The sequence below is a fragment of the Bombina bombina genome, chromosome 2 (assembly GCF_027579735.1).
Source record: "Bombina bombina isolate aBomBom1 chromosome 2, aBomBom1.pri, whole genome shotgun sequence".
NCBI lineage: Eukaryota > Metazoa > Chordata > Amphibia > Anura > Bombinatoridae > Bombina > Bombina bombina.
Window position 1 is genome coordinate 145,338,839 of NC_069500.1, and position 13,320 is coordinate 145,352,158.

General features: G+C 45.1%; 1 non-coding gene across 1 annotated transcript; it reads right to left on the reverse strand.

Moving 5' to 3' along the window:
* Window positions 1-11,681: 11,681 nt before the first annotated feature.
* Window positions 11,682-11,845, reverse strand: LOC128650504 (U1 spliceosomal RNA). Its single transcript, XR_008400801.1, has one exon. It is a non-coding gene; the product is annotated as a U1 spliceosomal RNA (small nuclear RNA).
* Between the last annotated feature and the right edge of the window lie 1,475 nt (window positions 11,846-13,320).

The window sequence follows — 13,320 nt, forward strand, 5'->3', positions numbered from 1 at the left end:
TAGTTAATTCTGCTAAGATCATAGAAAACGCAGGCAGATTCTTCTTCTTAATACTGCCTGAGAAACAGTACACTCCTGTACCATTTAAAAATAACAAACTTTTGATTGAAGAAATAAACTAAGTATAAAACACCACAGTCCTCTCACGACCTCCATCTTAGTTGAGAGTTGCAAGAGAATGACTGGATATGGCAGTGAGGGGAGGAGCTATATAGCAGCTCTGCTGTGGGTGATCCTCTTGCAACTTCCTGTTGGGAAGGAGAATATCCCACAAGTAATGGATGATCCGTGGACTGGATACACTACAAGAGAAATAAATTTATCAGGTAAGCATAAATTATGTTTTCTCTTGTAAGGTGTATCCAGTCAACGGATCATCCATTACTTGTGGGATACCAATACCAAAGCTAAAGTACACGGATGAAGGGAGGGACAAGGCAGGTACTTAAACGGAAGGTACCACTGCCTGTAAAACCTTTCTCCCAAAAATAGCCTCAGAGGAAGCAAAAGTATCAAATTGATAGAATTTTGAAAAGGTATGAAGCGAAGACCAAGTCGCCGCCTTGCAAATCTGTTCAACAGAAGCCTCATTTTTAAAGGCCCATGTGGAAGCCACAGCTCTAGTAGAATGAGTTGTAATCCTTTTAGGAGGTTGCTGGCCAGCAGTCTCATAAGCTAAGCGGATTATGCTTCTTAGCCAAAACGAAAGAGAGGTTGCCGAAGCCTTTTGGCCTCTCTTCTGTCCAGAGTAGACAACAAACAAAGCAGATGTTTGACGAAAATCTTTAGTAGCTTGTAAGTAAAACTTTAAAGCACGAACCACGTCAAGATTGTGTAATAGACGTTCCTTCTTTGAAGAAGGATTAGGACACAATGATGGAACAACAATCTCCTGATTGATATTCTTATTAGACACCACCTTAGGTAAAAACCCAGGTTTGGTACGCAGAACTACCTTATCTGCATGGAAGATCATATAAGGAGAATCACATTGTAAGGCAGATAACTCGGAAACTCTACGAGCCGAGGAAATAGCTACCAAAAAAAGAACTTTCCAAGATAAAAGTTTGATATATATGGAATGAAGAGGTTCAAACGGAACTCCTTGAAGAACTTTAAGAACCAAATTTAAGCTCCATGGCGGAGCAACAGGTTTAAACACAGGCTTGATTCTAACTAAAGCCTGGCAAAATGCCTGAACGTCTGGAACATCCGCCAGACGCTTGTGCAAAAGGACAGAGCAGAAATCTGTCCCTTTAAGGAACTAGCTGACAATCCTTTTTCCAATCCATCTTGGAGAAAAGATAATATCTTGGGAATCCTGACCTTACTCCATGAGTAACCCTTGGATTCACACCAATAAAGATATTTGCGCCATATCTTATGATAGATTTTCCTGGTGACAGGCTTTCGTGCCTGAATTAAGGTATCAATGACTGACTCGGAGAAGCCACGCTTTGATAAAATCAAGCGTTCAATCTCCAGGCAGTCAGTCTCAGAGAAATTAGATTTGGATGGTTGAAAGTACCTTGAAGTAGAAGGTCCTGTCTCAGCGGCTGAGTCCATGGTGGAAAGGATGACATGTCCACCAGATCTGCATACCAAGTCCTGCGTGGCCACGCAGGCACTATCAAGATCACTGATGCTCTCTCCTGCTTGATTTTGGCAATCAGACGAGGGAGCAGAGGAAACGGTGGAAACACATAAAGTTTGGCGTTCTGGCGAGACGCCATGAGATCTAGTTCCGGTTTGCCCCAACGATGAATCAATTGTGCAAACACCTCCGGATGGAGTTCCCACTCCCCCGGATGAAAAGTCTGACGACTTAGAAAGTCCGCCTCCCAGTTCTCTACACCTGGGATATGGATAGCTGATAGGTGGAAAGAGTAAATCTCTACCCAGCGAATTATCTTTGAGACTTCTAACATCGCTAGGGAACTCCTTGTTCCCCCTTGATGGTTGATGTAAGCCACAGTCGTGATGTTGTCCGACTGAAATCTGATGAACCTCATTGTCGCTAGCTGAGGCCAAGCCTGAAGAGCATTGAATATCGCTCTCAGTTCCAGAATGTTTATTGGAAGGAGTGTCTCCTCCTGAGTCAACGATCCCTGAGCCTTCAGGGAGTTCCAGACTGCCCCCCAGCCTAGAAGGCTGGCATCTGTCGTTACAATTGTCCAATCTGGCCTGCGAAAGGTCATACCTTCGGACAGATGGACCCGAGAAAGCCACCAGAAAAGAGAATCCCTGGTCTCTTGATCCAGATTAAGTAGAGGGGACAAATCTGTGTAATCCCCATTCCACTGACTGAGCATGCAGAGTTGCAGCGGTCTGAGATGTAGGCGTGCAAACGGCACTATGTCCATTGCCGCTACCATTAAGCCGATTACTTCCATACACTGAGCCACCGAAGAGTGAGAAGTGGAATAAAGAACACGGCAGGAATTTAGAAGTTTTGATAACCTGGACTCTGTCAGGTAAATCCTCATTTCTACAGAATCTATTGGAGTTCCCAGAAAGGAGACTCTTGTGAGAGGGGATAGAGAACTTTTTTCTTCGTTCACTTTCCACCCATGCGACCTCAGAAATGCCAGAACAATGTCCGTATGAGACTTGGCAATTTGGAAATTTGACACATGTATCAGGATGTAGTCTAAATAAGGGGCCACTGCTATGCCCCGCGGTCTTAGGACCGCCAGAAGTGACCCCAGAACCTTCGTAAAGATTCTTGGGGCTGTAGCTAACCCAAAGGGAAGAGCTACAAACTGGTAATGCCTGTCTAGGAAGGCGAACCTGAGAAACCGATGATGATCTTTGTGTATCGGAATGTGAAGATAAGCATCCTTTAAATCCACTGTAGTCATGTATTGACCCTCCTGGATCATAGGTAGGATGGTACGAATAGTCTCCATCTTGAATTTGTTTAAGATCTTGAGATCTAAGATTGGTCTGAAGGTTCCCTCTTTTTTGGGAACCACAAACAGATTTGAATAAAATCCCTGTCCCTGTTCCTCCTTTGGAACTGGATGGATCACTCCCATAACTAGGAGGTCTTGAACACAGTGTAAAATGCCTCTCTCTTTATCTGGTTTGCAGATAATTGTGAAAGGTGAAATCTCCCTTTTGGAGGAGAAGCTTTAAAGTCCAGAAGATATCCCTGGGATACAATCTCCAACACCCAGGGATCCTGGACATCTCTTTCCCAAGCCTGGGCGATTAGGGAAAGTCTGCCCCCTACTAGATCTGTTACCGGATAGGGGGCCAATCCTTAATGCTGTCTTAGAGGCAGCAGCAGGCTATTTGGCCTGCTTACCTTTGTTCCAGGTCTGGTTAGGTCTCCAGACCGCCTTGGACTGGGCAAAAGTTCCCTCTTGTTTTGTATTAGAGGAAGTTGATGCCGCACTCGCCTTGAAGTTTCGAAAGGCACGAAAATTAGTCTGTTTGGCCCTTGATTTGGACCTATCCTGAGGAAGGGCATGACCTTTTCCTCCAGTGATATCAGAAATAATCTCCTTCAAACCAGGCCTGAATAGGGTTTGCCCCTTGAAGGGAATGTTAAGCAGCTTAGACTTTGAAGTAACGTCAGCTGACCATGATTTAAGCCATAGCGCCCTGCGCGCCTGAATAGCAAAACCAGAATTCTTAGCCGTTAGTTTAGTCAAATGAACAATGGCATCAGAAACAAAAGAATTGGCTAGCTTAAGTGCTCTAAGCTTGTCAAGTATGTCATCCAATTGGGTCTCTACCTGTAAAGCCTCTTCCAGAGACTCAAACCAGAAAGCCGCAGCAGCAGTGACTGGGGCAATGCATGCAAGGGGCTGTAGAATAAAACCTTGTTGAAAAAACGTTTTCTTAAGGTAAACCTCTAACTTTTTATCCATTGGATCAGAGAAAGCACAACTGTCCTCGACAGGGATAGTAGTACGCTTAGCTAGAGTAGAAACTGCTCCCTCCACCTTAGGGACTGTCTGCCATAAGTCCCGTGTGGTGGCATCTATTGGAAACATTTTCTTAAAAATAGGAGGGGGAGAGAACGGCACACCTGGTCTATCCCATTCCTTAGTAAAAATTTCTGTAAACCTTTTAGGTATTGGAAAAACATCAGTGCACACCGGCACGGCATAGTATTTATCCAATCTACACAATTTCTCTGGCACTGCAATTGTATCACAGTCATTCAGAGCAGCTAAAAGCTCCCTGAGCAATACGCGGAGGTGTTCAAGCTTAAATTTAAATGTAGACATATCAGAATCAGGTTGAATCCTCTTCCCTGAGTCAAAAACATCACCCAAAGAAAGAAGCTTTCCTTCCTCAGCTTCTGCATATTGTGAGGCAGTATCAGACATAGCTCTTAAAGCGTCAGTATGCTCTGTATTTCTTCTAACTCCAGAGCTATCCCGCTTTCCTTTAAATCCAGGTAGTCTGGATAATACCGCTGACAGTGTATTATCCATGACTGCCGCCATGTCTTGTAAAGTAAACGCCATGGGCGCGCTAGATGTACTTGGCGCCATTAGAGCGTGAGTCCCTTGAGCGGGAGTCAAAGGGTCTGACACGTGGGGCAAGTTAGTCGGCATAACTTCCCCATCGTCAGATTCCTCTGGTGATAAATTTTTTAAAGACAGAATATGATCTTTATTGCTTAAAGTGAAATCAGTACATTTGGTACACATTCTAAGAGGGGGTTCCACAATGGCTTCTAAACATAATGAACAAGGAGTTTCCTCTATGTCAGACACGTTTAAACAGACTACCAATGAGACCAGCAAGCTTGGAAAACACTTTAAATCAAGTTAACAAGCAAAAAATAAAAACGGTACTGTGCCTTTAAGAGAAACAAATTTTGTCAGAATTTGAAAAACAGTGAAAAAAATAAGTAAATCAAACGAAATTTTTACAGTGTGTATAATAAGCTAACAGAGCATTGCACCCACTTGCAAATGGATGATTAACCCCTTAGTTCAAAAAACGGATAAAAAAAACGATAGATGTTTTTTAAGTCACAACAAACTGCCACAGCTCTGCTGTGGCCCTACCTTCCCAAATAAACGACTTTGGAAAGCCTAAGAGCCCTTTAGAGAGGTCCTATAGCATTCAGGGGACTCCTGGAGGAAGCTGGATGTCTCAGTCTGTAAAAGTTACTGCGCAATAAAGCGCTAAATTAGGCCCCTCCCACTCATGTTAAGACAGTGGAAAGCCTCAGGCAAATTTAAGCCAGCCATGTGGAAAAAACTAGGCCCCAATAAAGTTTTATCACCAAAGCATATATAAAAACGCTTAAACATTTCCAGCAAACGTTTTATATTGCAAATCTATAAGAGTATTACCTCTGAAAGTAAGCATGATACCAGTCGCTATTAAATCACTGTATTCAGGCTTACCTTACATAAATCTGGTATCAGCAGCATTTTCTAGCATTTACATCTTCTAGAAAAATCTTAACTGCACATACCTCATAGCAGGATAACCTGCACGCCATTCCCCAGCTGAAGTTACCTCTCTCTTCAGTTATGTGTGAGAACAGCAATGGATCTTAGTTACAACCTGCTAAGATCATAGAAATCACAGGCAGATTCTTCTTCTATTTTCTGCCTGGGACAAAATAGTACAACTCCGGTACCATTTAAAAATAACAAACTTTTGATTGAAGAGAAAAACAACTATATTTCACCACTTCTCTCTTACTACCTCCATGCTTGTTGAGAGTTGCAAGAGAATGACTGGATATGGCAGTTAGGGGAGGAGCTATATAGCAGCTCTGCTGTGGGTGATCCTCTTGCAACTTCCTGTTGGGAAGGAGAATATCCCACAAGTAATGGATGATCCGTGGACTGGATACACCTTACAAGAGAAAAGGTTACAACGTGTAACTTGTCCATTAGAAAAAAAAAATACAAAGATAGTTAAAATCAGTCAGACTGGGTAATTTGAACTTTCTTTGTAGTTACCGCTATAGCTTCTCATTTTTTTTTTTTTAAATAGACAAGTTACAAGTTGTCACCTTTTTTTAACCATTAAAACAAAGTTGGTTAATTTTTAAATTGGCCTTCCGGTCGCCATAGCAATAACCGGACAGAACCTTACTACTATCTGACTCAGTCACTAACTATCCCCTCTCACTAGCGACCATCTTCTTGCTCCTTTCCCATTACCCGCCCTTACCTCTCCGCCTATCTGATTGACACACTCTGACTCCTCGGTTCCAGTCCAACTGTCCAGGGCAGGCACTCCACCACCCACCTCCACGGCGCAATACACACACACTGGTACTGTAGGCAGGCACCAGAAGGGGCGGGGATATACAACATTTTTTTCTTTATTATTGATCTCCCTATAAGCTTCTAACTGGTTCTTATTTCTATCTATCTTATTTCTCTATTTTGTAACCAACTTTAAGATCTTTTTAGCAGAGAGTTTAACGTATTATCTTTTTTCACAGGTACTTCTAGTTACGTCACTAGAAAGGTTGTTCACTTTTACCAATGGGTGCAAAGCACACCCTTTTTAAATCAGTATGTGTGTAATACATTTTTAAGCAGTAGTGAGTACAGCATCTAGCCGAAACGCGTATACTGTGTTTTGCTTTTGTACCTGTGTCCCTCCATGGACTTTTTAACATTTTTACCAATAAATGTTATGTTTTATACTTCTGTTGCTGTTTCAACCCTTCTTTCTGGTTGATATACATTATCCCTATTGAAGAAGCAGCACCACCTTCAAAGTGAATAGCCATTTGTTTGGCTCTATCGGGACTTTTCCTATTGCTGTAGTTGGATACCTGTATCGGATTGCACTTGAGCTACGGACGTGAGTTGTTCGGCTTTCTGCACAGAGCCACAGGGTCTACGAGGTGAGAGTGGAACTTCCGTTTTTTTGCCCGCTGAGAACGGATGTACCGGAACAGCACACGGATGCTACGTTTCCATCAAGATCACCCGTTTAGCAAGGAGAGCTAACTGCAGACGCCGTCCACCAGGCTTCCTGATACATGCTCCCCGGACGGGGCTGACAGTGACGTCACACGCTGAAAACTTCCATAGTGGAGATAGAATTGCAAGCTGCGGATGACGCAGCTTGGGAGGTATAGCACCTTTCTTTCCTTTTACTGACCGCCCGCTGAGAATTACGGATTATTCTGGTATCCATACTGCTCATACCTACATAATAGGGTTTATTATTACTGTCCCTGATATTGTGACTATTTGTTCCAACATCACTATTTTAAGCCTCTTTCACTCCCGGCATTTTCCTCTGGTTGTTTAATTGATATACGAAAAATAACATATCCCTGCTTCCCTCCCTCATAACTGGTGGTGCCTATGCTCTGGAGTTTGGCCCTGGCCCGCCCCTGAACCCTGGGACAATGTCTTCTAGACTCTATGAGTCTCACAATCTGCACTGCAGGAAGTCGGCAACAAGCCGCCCTAGAGTCCTGAGACTTCAATCCTATTCCCTACTAGTCAATACGTCTGACGTCACTGCTGTCAGTCCTGGCTGTCAGTTTGTTTAATTTCATTCTGGGACACTGAATTAAGGTACACGGGACCGACCTTAAAAATGTGGGACTCTCCTAGGCAATCCGGGATACATGGTCACCCTACTCCTAACCCTCTCAGGTCCCCTCTTGCTCACAAAGCCCTCTTCTAGCCTCTTGAGCCCCCCTCACAACCAGGTGGCTCCTGATAGCTACCTTCCACAATCCCATTCTTACAATCACAGCCCCCCTCTCCCTCACACACAGCCACCTCCTCATTCTCTAAGCCACATCTCCCTCACACATAGCCTCCTCCTGACTCTCTCAGCCCCCCTTGACATCACACACAGCCCCCTCACACACAGCCCCCTCCTAATGCTCTCAGCCCCCCTCTCCCTCACACACAGCCACCTCCTAACTCTCTCAGCCCCCCTCGCCCTCACACACAGCCCACTCCTGACTCTCGCAGCCCCCCCCACGCCCTCACACACAGCCCCCTCCTGACTCTCTCAGCCCCCCTCGCCCTCACACACAGCCCACTCCTGACTCTCGCAGCCCCCCCCACGCCCTCACACACAGCCCCCTCCTGACTCTCCCAGCCCCCCTCGCCCTCACACAGAGCCTCCTCCTGACTCTCTTTTAGCCCCCCTCTCTGTCACACACAGCCCCCTCATTCTCTAAGCCACCTCTCCCTCACACACAGCCCCATTCTCACTCGCTCAGCCCCTCTCACACACAGCCCCCTCCTAATGCTCTCAGCCCCACTCTCCCTCACACAGAGCCCCCTCCTCACTTTGTCCCCTCTCCCTCACACACAGCCACCTCCTGACACTTTCAGCCCCCTCCTGGCTCTCCCAGCCCCCCCTCGCCCTCACACACAGCCTCCTCCTGACTCTCTTTTAGCCCCCCTCTCTGTCACACACAGCCCCTCCTCATTCTCTAAGCCACCACTCCCTCACACACTGCCCCATTCTCACTCGCTCAGCCCCTCTCACACACACAGCCCCCTCCTAATGCTCTCAGCCCCACTCTCTCTCACACAAAGCCCCCTCCTCACTCTGTCCCCTCTCCCTCACACACAGCCACCTCCTGACTCTCTCAGCCCCCTCTCCCTCACACACAGCCTCCTCCTGACTCTTTAAGCCCCCTCCTGACACTCTCAGCCCCCCCACACACAGCCCCCTCCTGACTCTCCCAGCCTCCTCACCCTCACACACAGCCTCCTCCTGACTCTCTCAGCCCCCCTCGCCCTCACACACAGCCCCCTCCTGACTCTCCCAGATCCCCTCTCTCTCTCAAACACAGCCCCCTCCCGACTCTCTCAGCCCCCCACTCCTTCTCACACAGCCCTCCTCAACCTCAAACACAGTCCCCTCCTCGCTCTCAGACCCACTCTCTCCCTCACACCCAGCCCCCTCCTCACTCTCCCAGACCCCCTCTCCCTCACACACAGCCCCCTCCTGACTCTCCCAGATTTCCTCTCTCCCTCAAACACAGCCCCCTCCTGACTCTCTCAGCCCCCCTCTACTTCACACACAGCCCTCCTCAACCTCAAACACAGTCCTCTCCTCACTCTCTCAGACCCCCCTCTCTCCCTCACACAGCCCTCCCTCAACCTCCCAGACCCCCTCTCCCTCACACACAGCCCCCTCCTGACTATTCCAGACCCCCTCTCTCCCTCAAAAACAGCCCCCTCCTGACTCAGCCCCCCTCTCCTTCTCACACAGCCCCCTCCTCACTCTCTCAGACCCCCTCTCTCCCTCACACACAGCCACCTCCTCACTCTCCCAGACCACTTTCCCTCACACACAGTAATCACCTCACTCTCTTAGACCCCCCTCTCCCTAACACATAGTCACCACCTCACTCTCAGACCCCCTCTTCCTCACACAGTCACCGCCTCACTCTCTCAGACCCCCTCTCAATCACACACAGTCACCGCCTCACTCTCTCAGACCCTCTCCCTCACACAGTCACCGCCTCACTCTCTCAGACCCCCTCTCCATCACATACAGTCACCGCCTCACTCTCTCAGACCCCCTCTCCCTCACACAGTCACCGCCTCACTCTCTCAGACACCCTCTTCCTCACACACAGCCCCCTCCTCACTCTCCCAAACCCCCTCTCCCTCACACACAGTCACCGCCTCACTCTCTCAGACCCCCTCTCCCTCACACAGTCACCGCCTCACTCTCTCAGACACCCTCTTCCTCACACACAGCCCCCTCCTCACTCTCCCAGACCCCCTCTCCCTCACACACAGCCCCCTCCTCTATCTTTTTAAACAATTAACAATTTTGAGTTGACTGTCCCTTTAAGCAACTTAGCATTTGTTATCAAGCACTTTCCAAGTAAAACTTTTTTTTATATCCCAAGCATTGTTTAGTTGTGGTTTAAATGCGAAGCTCCGCAACTCCCTTACCTTCTAAGCATGCTCTCTAACACCGGATGAACTCTTCCTTGTGTGCAAACACACAGTGTATTTATGTTTGATTGAAGAGAAAATTGAAAGGTTTCAGTGCTATCCTATGTATGTCCCTGCAAAATAGAAGCTGTAAAATAAAGCAAATGAGGGAAAGCACTATGTAAGGAAAGAGTGTTAAACATCTTAAAGGGCAATTGTACACCAAATTTTTCTTTGCATAAATGTTTTGTAGATGATCCATTGATATAGCCCATCTGTGAATGTTTTTGTAACAATGTATAGTTTTGCTTATTTTTTTAATAACATTGTGCTGATTTTCAGACTCCTAACCAACCCCAAAGTATCAGATGTATACGCTTGTTTATAGTCAACTACTGGCTTCTGTTTGTCTAATCTGTCTTTTCATATGCAGGGGAAGTGGGGAGGGGGAGAGTGTCTGCTCCCAGCCCCTTTCACTGGGTGTCACAGCTTATCCTTATCAACAGTGCTAAACTTGGAGCTACTAAAGGGACAGTCAACCATAGAATTGTTATTGTTTTAAAAGATAGATAATCCCTTTATTACTCATTCCCCAGTTTTGCATAAGCAACACAGTTATATTAATGTACTTTTTACCTCTGTGATTACCTTGTATCTAGGAACCTTCTTCCAGCCCCTGATCACATGACTGTGACTGTTTATTATCTATTGTCTTAAATTTAGCATTGTATTGTGCTAGATCTTAAATAACTTTCTGTGCCTGAACACAGTGTTATCTATATAGCCCACGTGTACTTTCTGTCTCTTTGTGTTGAAAAGAGATTTAAAAAGCATGTGATAAGAGGCAGCCCTCAAAGACTTAGAAATTAGCATATGAGCCTACCTATGTTTAGTTTAAACTAAGAATACCAAGAGAAAAAAGCAAATTTGATGATAAAAGTAAATTGGAAAGTCGATTAAAATTAAAAGTCCTATCTGAAAAATGAAAGTTTAATTTATACTAGACTGTCTCTTAAGTAAGTTTTTAAAAGGTTTTATGCTGGATTTTTATATCAGTATCTGTGCATATTTTTCTTTATAGTAGTGTCTATTACATGCATTTATATAAAAATTGGTGTATACTGTCCCTGTAACACTATTTGCTCATTGCAAAGCTCATAAGAAACAATAACAATGATTACAGAAAATGTTTAGCTATGCGTAAATGATATAGTTTTTTTTAGTAAAGGTCATAATTTATTTTGTCCCCTTTCGTGTAATTTTAGCTCAGAATTTGAAAAACATTTTCACAGATCTTGAAATACACCCTGGTGACTTATGAAAGCAGACCCTGCTACATATCTTTCCCTAATTAGATTTAACCGATTACAAAAAATGCATTTCATACTAACATTATGAGTGTATCTAGTCTGCAGATTAAAACCCAGATTGGCTCCTCCAAATCAGTCAAACGGTGGGTGGAGTATGGCTACTGAAAATCAATTAAAGTAAAAAGGATGTTACATTTTAAAAACGTGTAGACTTGGCTGATATTCTATAGCAACACAACAGAAATGTCTTGTAATTACAAGGTGTGGGTATTGTCCCGTTAATCGGTCAACGGGTTTATCTTGGATGATGTTACGCTGCCAATGATCTCTTGGCTGTGTTTGCAAAAAAAGTCATGACAAAAGCTGGCAAAGCTTTTGAATGTAATAATGCATATATCAATCTGAGAAAGCATGATCAGGATAAGAGAGTAGCTAGGAATTAAATAATGTTGTAAACAGAAGCAGGCTAAGAAATCTTTCATTTACAAAGAAGAATCAGGGGAAAGCGCGAACGCAGTCCCCCACTACCACAAATTATGCAGTCGAGTTTCCTGCATTTGAGGAAATCGCAGGGGTCAGCACAACCGGAGTGCAATGGATGAGCCTCGCCCTGGGAGAACCACCTTCATGATCATGGTATCTCCCCTGCCAGGTAAGTATGAGTTGTACAGTCAATCCAGCGGGGTGCTGCTCCAGCGCTACTTGCTAAACATAAGGGACCTTCCGTTCTTTCACTCACAGCTGACAAAAGATATAAATTCAAATACTGGCTAAAATAGATCAGGCAAGCCCTCTGAATCTTTCACTATGAATTTTTTTTTTTTTTTATTGACCTGTGCATTCAAGAACCAGCAGTCCCAGGATTCATTGCAGCAAACATATTTGCATGTGATGATGTCACAAAGGCAGCCTGCTGTTTCTTCACAAGCATCACTCGCCTGATTGCTGCAAAAGAACTGAGCCGAACAGACATTTCACAGGGTATCACTGTCATTAAAACTACACTACATCAAGTCAAGTCAATAATACTTTATTAGCATGACATTATTACATGTGTTGCCAAAGTAATATGTTACAATAAAACAGATCCATAACAATTTATACAGTAGGAGTATAGTGGGTAAATATGATAACAGTTCTGATTGGGGGCTCTGGTCATGTGACAGTCTGTTACGTATAGCTTTGGATTTTTCTCCTAAGAGTAGACATAGGGGCCTATTTATCATCGGTCTTGCGGACCTGATCCGACAGTGCGGATCAGGTCCGCAAGACCTCGCTGAATGCGAAGAGCAATACACTCTCCGCATTTAACATTGCACCAGCAGCTCACAAGAGCTGCTGGTGCAACGCCGAACCCCTGCTGACTCGCGGCCAATAGGCCGCCAGCAGGGAGCTGTCAATCAACCCAATCGTACTCGATTGGGTTGATTTCCGGCGATTCCTGTCCGCCTGCTCAGAGCAGGCAGACAGGGTTATGGAGCAGCAGTCTTTAGACCGCTGCTTCATAACTTGTGTTTCTGGTGAGTCTGAAGACTCGCCAGAAACACGGGTTCACAAGCTCCGTACGGAGCTTGATAAATGGGCCCCCAAGTCTTTCTTGTTCAGACATCTGTGGGAAGTGTGTTATTTCTTTTCTTATTTCTCGGAAGTATTTATCCCTTAAGAGTTTGTATCTTGTACAGTACAAGAGGAAGTGCGCTTCAGTCTCTATGTCCCCGCTGTTACACTGTGCACATTGTCTGGCTGCCCTGGATCTCCAATTTGTCCGATATCTGCCAGTCTCTATTTCCAGCTGGTGGTCAGAGATTCTGTATTTAGTGAGTATCTGTCTGCTCTTTGGGTTGGTGACACTTGTGAGATACTCAGCTAGTTTGTACTCTCTTTGTAAAGACCTATAACACTCCAGCTTTTACAAGTGATAGCTTGTAATGTGAAGATATGGTCTGTGGTTCTTTGTTTAGGGAGGAACCCTATCTGACTCCTGTGCAGGGTTTTGCTGTCTATTAGAAATGTTAATATCCTTTGGTTCAGGATTGTGCAGAGTTTGCTCACATTGCTGTTTACACAGACTCCCCTGTAGTTATTTGGGTCAGTGTGATCCCCATGTTTGTGGATTGGGGTAATCAGACCTTCTG